General features: G+C 32.5%; 1 long non-coding RNA gene across 1 annotated transcript; it reads right to left on the reverse strand.

The window, feature by feature from the left end:
- Nucleotides 1-851: 851 nt before the first annotated feature.
- Nucleotides 852-2,469, reverse strand: LOC138178412 (uncharacterized). The gene is made up of 4 exons (XR_011172694.1): nt 2,325-2,469; nt 1,752-1,817; nt 1,392-1,459; nt 852-1,165 (listed from the first exon to the last, which is right to left on the reverse strand). It is a non-coding gene; the product is annotated as an uncharacterized LOC138178412 (long non-coding RNA).
- Nucleotides 2,470-11,277: the final 8,808 nt, after the last annotated feature.

Raw genomic sequence — 11,277 nt, forward strand, 5'->3', positions numbered from 1 at the left:
GAAAATCCTAACTAAAAAACGTATTAGTGCATCTAATTTGTATCTAACGGACTAATCTTTCTTCATTTTGCATTTTCGAACTTTATCTCTATTACTATCACTGTATAGTCTAGGTTATTAATTTTATAATTTACCGAAATACTAATATTGAATTTATTTATAAAAAACAGCATAAATAAGATCAATGCAATATAATGATTCATTCAAATAATTGACTCTACGAACTATTGAAATTCCACTACAAAAGAGACAAATTGACAATGAATAAGAAATTTATTTAATAACTGACTCAAAGTTACATATTATTGCAAACAACCTCAGGCAATTCCTTCGTCAAAGCACATTTTCGAAAGCACAAAAACAATGTTCAAAACTTGCTGCTTTGATTCCAAAATTTGCCTGTCGCGAAATTTCTTCTTGCACATGAAATTCCATGCATATTTGTACGGTAGGACTGAACTTTACTATCTTTATATGTATATTTTAAATTAATACTCAAATTAAAAAATGAATGGCAAACAATTAAATCCATCGTAATAGCGCCAGGTGAAATAAAAAATGACTTATTATCTTTATTATTAAATATGTAATAATCGCAATTTTTAATGCAACGAAGTCGGAGGGCATCCGACTTCATCACTACGAAACATTTAATTAAATCATTGCAACTCTCTCTAGATATACATTTTTAATACACTCCAACTTTAAAAGTGATTACAATGAACATACATGTATATCTTCAATCACAAATATTCAAATTAATTGTTAATATAATATCGTTATAATATCAGTTAGTAGTATTATTAATATTGTTAATGTAAAATTGTTCAGTATATCATGTAATTAACATAAACAAAAACGCGATATGCAAGAAGACCTATCCTAAACTAATAAATTTAAAAACAGAATGTTACTACTCACGGGTATAAAAAATACCCGCGGTCACTATGCTCGCAAAAAATTCTACGTAATACAACCAGTCACCCGTGTCGATTCGGACCTTTCGTCCTACGACATGATTGAGTGACCGGAGGGACAAAAATGCATGCGACTCACCATAAGATGCGAGGAGCGTAGTCATCGATGCTATGGTAGCCCAGGGAAAGTTGTCGTGAAGACCGTTATCAAGGAGGAGTCACGCAATCCAATCCCATCATGGAAAAAACTGTAACAATGCATGGAATATTATAATTTAGTCATACTATGTTATATTTTATATTATTACTTATATTATATTATAATATAATATGACGTTAATTAATTGGAAAATTTAAAGCAGTGGAGGATTAATGTCTATTAATCTATATTAAAATTTTAATGACAATATTCAAATTAGGAGTAGCAAATTGAAATATATAGCAATAGAATTAAATAATTTACATATTACTTACATTCTTGACTTTTGAAACACCACTAGGTCCTTTTCAGGAAGCAGGAGGAAGAGGAAGGAGTGATAAACCTTTAACAAAACATATGTCTTCTTATAGATATATAAATAATACATGCGTGAATAATTTATTTTGAAACTTAATGATTCAGCAAAAAATGTTAAATAACGTAATATGGAATTCTATGATAACCTTAAACTTTAATAACAATAGGAAAATTAAATTGTTAGTGAACTTTAATTACTGTAACAACTGAAATTCTGATATTAAAGTATAAAATCAGACTTGTTTTTTTATTGTGAATAATTATAGCAAAATACAAGGAATAAAATTAATTGGAGTACAATATGCAAAGATTCTTACATGCTTAGTTTTGAAGCATCACTGCGTCCTTCCCAAAGCACAGGAAGAAGTAGAAATTATGAAAAACTAAAACAAAACATATGAAATATCATAATTTGTTCTTAAAAAATAATATATCGTTAATAATAAAATAATATATAATAAATAAAAATAATATATTGTTAAAAAAGTCTAAGGTAATGGAAAATAAAACTCTATTAAAACTTGAAATGTTAATAACAATAAAAATTGAAATTGTGTTAAAATCTAATTACTATACAAATAGATTGTTTTCTAATAACAATTAAATGTTTTGCATAATTTGTTATATATTAATATAAAAACATTAATTAATTAATTAATAGTATATCCGATTATTAACGATAATCTGTATAACCGAAACATTTTTATATGTGAACAGTTTCAAATGTGATTTCTTTAACCTCTTTTTGTTTCATCTTAATATTTTCAACAAATTATGCAACTATTTATAAAATGATGTTATTATATGCCAATCGTAAGCGGTATAGCAATTATTTAGCAAATATCGATTACTATTGATCCAATAAAAAGAGAAAATAGTCGTATACGTACCTCTGCTTTGTTATAACACGTCAATCATTGCTAAATCGGCATAAAAATCAACGATTCGATTTATTAATAATCATCTATGACGTTCATCTTATTTCAGTTCGAATTATCGATTGTTGATCGCTTGTGGCGTCTGTGATGTGTATTCTTTCAGTGTTTTCAGTCATGTGTCCAGCCAATAATCTACACAAAAAAAAACAATTTCAAATAAATGTACGACAAAACCAATAATTTGCAATAACAGAACAAATTATAGTAAAAGCCGGTAATGTGAATTATCGATAATTTTAACCTAACCCTATCAGAAATACAGTTAAGGATAAATGTATAAAAATCAATAATAAAGCAATTATTGTGAAATAAAGTAAAAATAGAACCCAGATTCTACCTCAAAGATCGGTAATAAAAACGATCAGTAACTGCAAATTGCCAAATACGCAGTTAATGACAAAAGTAAAAGAAAATTTCGCGATACAATATAATTTTACTAAAATTACAATCAATAAACGATTAAATACGATCGTACTATTTGAATTAACCAGATAGAAGCGCAGAATCGTTGATAAAATCGAAACGAATGTACTAAAAACAGGATAACGCTCGACGAGACGAATTTACGCAGCACGACTTTCACGAGTATGTCACCCGGTTGAAACTACGACTTTCCAGCCAATAGGTGCGCTCGATATGACATCACAATATATTGCGCCAATAGGAACGCTCAATTTCACTTCGCTATATTCTGCGCCAATAGGCACGTTCTATTTAACTTCGCAATATATTCCGCCAATAGGAACGCTCGATTTTCGTAGGCACGAGCGCACGCAAATTTATCGTATTCAAACAGTGAAATTGATGAAATTGAGAAATAGAGAACATATTTAAAACAATGTTCAGTAACAATTACGGATAAGATTATGTTCTTAATGAAAAGCTTTTATATTACATGAGTATAGCTGCTACTATTAAACAAAATATTGTTTAGTAAGAATATCATTACGGTATATTACTTAATTATTCATACAATTATTAATAAATATATTTCAATGATTCAAACATCGTAAGCAATTTACAATGGTCTTTGAGAATTAATAGCGAAACTATCATGAAAAGAGAAATTTCTTTAATAGAAAATAATTTATTATTATTATTTACTTTGCTATTAATTGATGTATAATTATTATATATTATTACTGTATATATTATTACTGTAACATGATCTTATATTTGAAAGTAAAACAAACTTGTGCGTGTAAGAATATATTAGATTTATATATTTAATAATTAATTATTGAATAATGGTATATGCTTATAATTAAGTTATGAAAATTGATAAAATATTATGATGAATCATCAAAGTAGAAAGTGTGCACGATACACTAATACATCGTCGAGACTCAATCAAGTGCAATAATTGACTCTAAATATATTACTAGGAAAGAAATAATCTCAGGCGATCTCTTTATCAAAGCATATACTCGAAAGTGCAGAAGCAGTGTTCAAAATTATTGCTTTCATTCAAAAATCTGCCCGTCGCGAAGTGTCTTCTTGCACGTAAAATTTCACACATTCTTGTACGAGAAAAAATGAATTTTAACTCATATTTTAAATTCTAGCCAAAGTGAAATAAACGAACGTGACTTAATATTGTCACGATTAATTCATTGCTTAAGATCAAGTATATTTATGTCAAACAGATATATTCGTGTAGATATTTGCCATTTGCAAATATTCATGCGGAATATTAACATGCATATTTATAAATAACACGAATATATTCTCAAGTGTATATGTTTAAACTAATTATTAAAAAATTAATTATTATAATCGCGCTGTGCAACAAGACCTATCCTAAACTAATAAATTTAAAAAAAGATTGTTACTACTCACGGGTATAAAAAAATACCCGCGGTCACCATGCTCGCAGAAAATTCTACGTAATACAACCAGTCACCCGTGCCGATTCGGACCTTTCGTCCTACGACATGATTGGGTGACCGGAGGAACAGAAATGTACGCGACTCACCGTTCGAAGCGAAGAAACAGAGGACGTACCATGGATGCTGCGCCATCCCAGCGAATATCATCAGGGAGACTAACATCAGTCAGGAACCGTTGAAAGGCCAATGGTGGAAATGGAGGTTGCGAAAAATCTGTTACAAACAAAACACGATGAGTGATTGCTGACTATTAGAAAAGTTGGAGATAGTGAAAAATGAAAGTTTATTAACTTTAGTAACTTTAGTAATGATAAAGATTGAAATTCTAATAAACTTTGATAAGAGTAAAAACTTAAACTCTAATATGAAAGTTTAAAATCTAAAAATTAAGAATCTAATGATTTCTAAAATATGTTAGTCATTTGTTTCATAATTCGGTATTAAGACTTTAATACATATTTTATTTCAATGAAAGAATAACCTCAGAAAATGCTAACCTCATAAATTTTCAATCGAATTGCGTTTCTTAATTGATAGTGATCAAAGAAAAATATACAGAATAGACATAATTGAAGTACGATATGTAAAGTTACTTACATTTTTGGATTTTGAGCCACCATTGGAGCATTCCCAAAGAAGACAAAGAAGTAGAAGCTGTGATACATCTATAACAAGACATAAAATATCACTAATATCGTTAATACATTATAACAAACATGGAACTTTAGATAATGGAACAATAAGATAATACGTTAAAAATTCATTTGAAATAAGAGAATAATTTCATACATCAGAATCTTTCAAAAGAATCAATGGACTCACGTGACGCACTCTTGTGCACAAAATAACTGCAAGATTCAGTGAAAGAGAAGAATAGATTTTTATATCTCGTTCCAAATCAGATAAGTATCATTGTACAGAATGGGCTCAGAATGGATTCGACATATCCCACGGTGTCCCACGGTGTCCAACGGTGTCCAACGGTGTCCAACGGTGTCCAACGGTGCAGTCCAGTCTAGATCATCCAAAATTCTTTTAGAGGCTTTTGGTGATCCAAACTGGACTGTTGCGTAGTTCTTAGCTTCGTTCTTAATCAACTGATTAATTTTTGAAAAACGATGCCAATTACCAGGTCTCACCACGAGGAGGTGACTACGCACGAGACCCGTCCATGGGTTATTTAACACTACACATCGATCTCGACATTCAACCTATTGGCAGAATGTCGAGTTTTGACTCTACTTGATCATGGGCCTGCGTAAAGAGATAGTCATTTCGTAGCCTAACCGCGAAACACCTATCTCCTACGCAGCAGTTACAAGAATCTTTACAAACGTAGAACAAAGCATACGTAACGCAACATCTATCTCCCACACAACGCAACATTCATCTCCCATACAACGATTACATCGATTAGTACAAACATCGTACAATAATTCGCAACCCTATCGGCAACATTCCGTATCAAAGACACATTTGTCGAACTTGGAACGAAAGAAAAAAAATGAGGCTACTATGGAAAAGGAGCCCCAACAAGCAGACGATGAAAGAAAAACCGCGGCGCGCCCGGAACAAAAGAAATCACGATCTCTCGAAAGAACTAGCAAACCTACGCGACGTACTCCCGTGTACCAGATAACCCTAAGGTTCGGCGGAAAGCCCAAGCATTGACCTTCGCTCGATTCCTGTCACGTCGTCTGGATCTTATCACGGTCGATGGCACCGACCGATGATACTAGTGACCTAGCAAACAGGCCTGCAATTTAACACACTCCAACTGACGAAGTGAGAACCCGGGGAGGGACCGCTGAACAGGATTACGAAGGGATTACCCCAACTGAACAGTGGGGTCCCCCCGCCCGCGAGTTTTTCACTTAAACAGGATTAGGAGGACGTGAAATGCAGGTCTCTGCCCGAGTACCGAAGTACCAATCGGACAGTATTGCGGATCGCAGGTATCACCAGTGCGATGACAACTCCCGTGATTCGAGGCAAACGACGGGCAGTTGTCGAGTAGTTACTAACCACAGAGGTGTGCTTGGGGCGACTTACGAATCCAAAGAGTTGTCCAGTGCACGTTGACCCGCACGTATCCGGACGTACGCGCGAGCGAGTACGTCACGCTACGGTTTGAAAGAACTGAGCGACCGTGAACCGATATATCGTGGGAACAATTTTTCCAGTGTGGTAAGCGAGGGGATCAAGAGAGACGAGATCTTTATTTTTCGTTCCAAGATAGATAAGTATTTTTGTACAGAATGAGCTTACAATGCACATAACATAGGTATCTATCTTATGATTAATTAAGGCTAAAACGCTCGCATCCCACGGTGTCCTGCGATGTCCCACGATGTCCCACGATGTCCCACGGTGCCCCCGCGGGGGGTTTTAGTCCAGTCTAGATCACCAAAACTATTTTGGATGATCAAGACCAGACTATATTCAAGTAGTTTTTAGCTTGATATCGTTTCCAAATAATAATACTAATATTCAAAATAGTACTTGGTGTATTATTATTTGGAAAACGATACCAATTACCGGGGAGCCACCACGAGGAGGTAACTACGCTCGGGTCCCATTTACATAAAGAGTTTCTAAGCATTGGAAGCAGAGATGTAAAATTATTTTATAATAAAGAAGTGGCGTGTATTGAAATTTATTAATTAGAATAGCTGTAGTACGTGGATCCGCATAATCATACTTGAATATTGAATTTATCATCGAAGAAACGAAACTATGCGAGGTACCAATTGTAGTGCGTATGGACAAATGATAAGATGTCGTTGCCTTCGGTTAAATTGCACTTGCTTCCTTGATTCCATGAATATGGTGCTGTGTCCTTGGTTTTGAGCAGAAATGGAAAATTACATCTTAAAATTACACTCTGTGTTACCACAGGTTTTATACGAAATAATGAAATGAGAGATTAATTACTGTATTTATAATTAAAAAATAATGCTATATAGAAATAAAATAGCACTTCAAAGACTTGATGGATTCCGTTAATAAAATAAAACAAAATAAATCATTAATTGACTCACTACGAATTGATAGTATTGATTTAAATCAATGGATGTGGGGTTACAAATTAAAGGCTTAAATGTTATAAATTAATAGTTTAAATGTTATAAATTAATGGCTTAAATGTATAAAATAACAGTTTAAATGTTATAAATTAATGGCTTAAATGTTATAAATTAATAGTTTAAATGTTGTAAATTACTGGCTTAAATGTTAGAAATTAATAGTTTAAATGTTATAAATTAATGGCTTAAATGTATAAAATAACAGTTTAAATATTGTAAATTAGTGGCTTAGATGTTATAAATTAATAGCTTAAATTTTGTAAATTAATGGCTTAAATGTTATAAATTAATAGTTTAAATGTTATAAATTAATAGCTTAAATGTTACAAATTAATGGCTTAAATGCATAAAATAACAGTTTAAATATTGTAAATTAGTGGCTTAGATGTTGTAAATTAATAGCTTAGATGTTGTAAATTAATAGCTTAAATGTTATTAATTAATGGCTTAAATGTTATAAATTAATGGCTCAAATGTTATAAATTAATAGCTTAAGTGTTGTAAATTAATGGTTTAGACGTTATGAATTACTAGTTACAATGTTGTTATTGATTTTTTTTTTTTATTTACCTTATATTTAAATTCTTCTTCGATGTTTACTCTCCGGAATTTCAGGCACAAAAGAGCTCGCGCGCGACTTCCGTGTTCCTTATATAACTTGACAAGGCGTCGGTTTGTTAATCAAACGGTAACGATTTTTTGACATAGCAGGAGACGCTTTTTCCATTATAACAAAATCAAATCGAACGATTTCTTAATTTTTATCGTAAATTGGCGCCTTCAACGATTTAATACGATATCCATTTTTATCATTTTAATAGTTCCTACAAACTAAGACTAAATTCACACCTCCTTGATACTAGTTTTCGACTACCAATTAGTTTGAACAAAAAGGGAAAAGAGCCTAAGGGCAATTGAAGTTAATTCATTCATTTATTTCAGCTGGCTGTCGTACATTGTATTCCGCAAACAGGGATCCATAATCTATATTTGCACATACACTTTCTTGTATGAGGACTACTTGTTCACAAGATAACTTTCACTTTCACTATTTTAATTATTCATTGAATTAACACGTTTTATATTCAAACAATAATCGGAGCACACGTAATAATTTTCTTTTTCCTTTTTAGGTTTCCACTATCTGTATTATTCGACGAACAGTGTCACACTTCCTTTTCTTCATTTTAGTTTTTATTTTGCGCCAAGACGCAAGTTTACTGACACCGATCCAGTTATCCAATTGCTTGCCAATAGCATTCAAAATACAAATTTTTGAAAATGCCGTAGCTATATTAACCCAAAAATATTTTAGATATAGTATAGTGTGATACCATCTATATTTTCCAAGAGGAATCATAAGATTAGCACTCATGTTATCTACGTCAAATGCTAGATGTAACAACCAATGAAGTATTTTTAATCCAATTATAATCCAATGGCTAGCGTACTTATTCGAGTTTTTATATATATCTTCGACTGGTGATTCCCTATTTTCTCCCTTTTTATTTCTTTGAGCACGTTGAACTTGCGTTTTTTCGGCTTGAAAATGTTTAGAATCCTTTTCCTTAGTTATCCATTCTTCTTTATTTACTTTATTCACAACACGTTGATTTTTCTCTACCTTTTCAGGATAAATAGTTTCACTGGAAGTGCTTATTATAATTAAATTATTATTTATTTGTACGGAACGTTTAGGAATATTTTCGGTAGATTTAGAATTATTCTTTGAATTTTTATTACAAACCTTTCTGCTTATAGATTCTGTTTCGGATATAGGGATAGGTATACTTTTATTCTCTGTAACCTGATCTTCCTTGCAATTTAATGACTTGGCTTTGAGTCCGATTAAGTTATTTTCTAATGGTTTTATAAAAGTTTTTGAGCGAGATACACTCACTATCTCTTTTCCTATTATGTTTGAAACATTCACGAAATCCGTGGAGCCTTGCTTTTGTATCTTTGCCAAGTCGAACGTGGAGAGGCACTTCGCACTTCCCAGCGGGTCCAATATCTCCGTGATATTAGGCAGTGGATAATCGTTGCCTATCGTCTCGTCGTTCAGTTTCCTAGTTTCTGCTTCTTCTGAAAGTCCTTTGGCATTAGTATTGTTTATCTTGTTTAGGAACTCGGAAAATTTCTCACTGATGATCCTGTCTGTGGTGTCGTGCGTCCTGTTACTATTTAAAGTGACGTTATCCCTTATCACAGCAACGGAATGGTGTTTGCGTTGAAAAGTTGATTGATTCAAATGATCGTCATCCCTCTTTTGATTTAGATCTCTATCGAGGTATTTACTTATGCATTTTTCTTCCCAGATTATTGCTCTTGCTCCTTTCCTGGCATCTTCCTCTATTCCCAGATTGTTTAGATATTTCCGCGACGGCGGTACAAATCTCCAGTCGTGGTGGTAGTTTCCGATGTAGTTACTATTGTATGGGGAATGAGCGTTGTTTCGGTTATAATTATTCGGAGGTGTCGGACGCTGGTATCGTATTCTATTGTTTGCTTGTTTTAATTCTCGCGTTGCTTTCACTGCTTGGCGGTACGCGTCATCCAAGGATTGGTATCCTGCTATCTTTACTCGCAAATACACCTCGTTTGGGAGCCCCTTAACGAAAGCTTCCCTCGTGTCTCGATCTATCCTATCTTGAAATACGGTGCCGTACTCGTATCTTTCCCCGTTCATTATCGCCAGTCTAAGATCTCTGACGCGATCTATGTAGTCCAAAATATCTTTTCTCGGTCGTTGGAATACTGTAGCTAATTCCCCTTTATATTCATTAACCGTTTTACCCGAACCGAACATATCTTTTAATTTATTCCCGAAATCGTTTAAACTTATCAGTTCTGTGTCTTCTACGACGAGAAATAGTTAGTGAAATAGTTAGTAGTTTAATAGTCGTAGCGTTGTTCTTTATGGCTGATTTCATTAAATTCCTAATATTCCTGTTATAATGCTGTATTATATTGCATTAGCTATTATTCAATTCTTGTTATAATGTTCCCTTTGTTTTATTACCATCTTATTAATTATTTATTTCTTCGTTGAAAATACAATTTATTTTGTAACGCATGCACGTGTTGATTATCCAAAATGGCCGCTTGCCTATATCTTCAGTAGGAATATGGTGTTAATTTAATGTCAACAGTAACGTGTCGTCGAAATAACTAATTGTTCGTTAATCATTGTGATTTTATTTACTGGATGCCGAATTGAAGGGGAATAATATTGTTTTGTGTTTATAATAAGGTGCGCCTCGTAGCACATGCGCGAACGATGCTTTGTGTTCGGGGGGAATTTTCAAATGGCTGTTCGTGTGTATCTTTAGTGAAGGTAACGTGTTATGCAGCGTTTTACCAAAATAATTATTTACTTGTGTTAGATTTTATTTAATGAGGTGTGAATAATATTGTTTTATGTTCGTTGTAATGTGTGTATATGTACTGTGTGTTGTTTTAATGTAATAGCGTGGATTATATTATTATCGAATTTATTAATTGCTAATAGAGTCGTTTCACTGTTTGATTATACGTGGTTTGTATTTATATTAGTTTCGTTTAATTTGGTTAATTCAATGTGTGCATTGTGTATTGTGTCACCAGTCACTTTTGTGTAGCATAATCTTATTTCTTTATACCAAGTTTAGTATAGCTCAATTCAATATAATATTTTCTAATTCTAATCATGTTTTGTTGTAAATACTCAATTAATCTATCTTGATTAATTTCTAACCTGTTTTTGTGTTTATTGATTGTTCTTATTTCTTTCCTATTAATTTGTCGTTGCTTTGTACTTGTTATTTGTTGTTATTTCATGTATAGTATGAATTTATAGTTAATCCATGTATTGATGATTAATATTTATTTATTGAATTACTATGGTCTGTGATTCTTCAGATTCTATTCTTTCGATGCTGCGTTGCTTAC

This window comes from Bombus flavifrons, chromosome 3, assembly GCF_040668555.2.
Source record: "Bombus flavifrons isolate JBK064 chromosome 3, iyBomFlav1_principal, whole genome shotgun sequence".
Lineage (NCBI taxonomy): Eukaryota > Metazoa > Arthropoda > Insecta > Hymenoptera > Apidae > Bombus > Bombus flavifrons.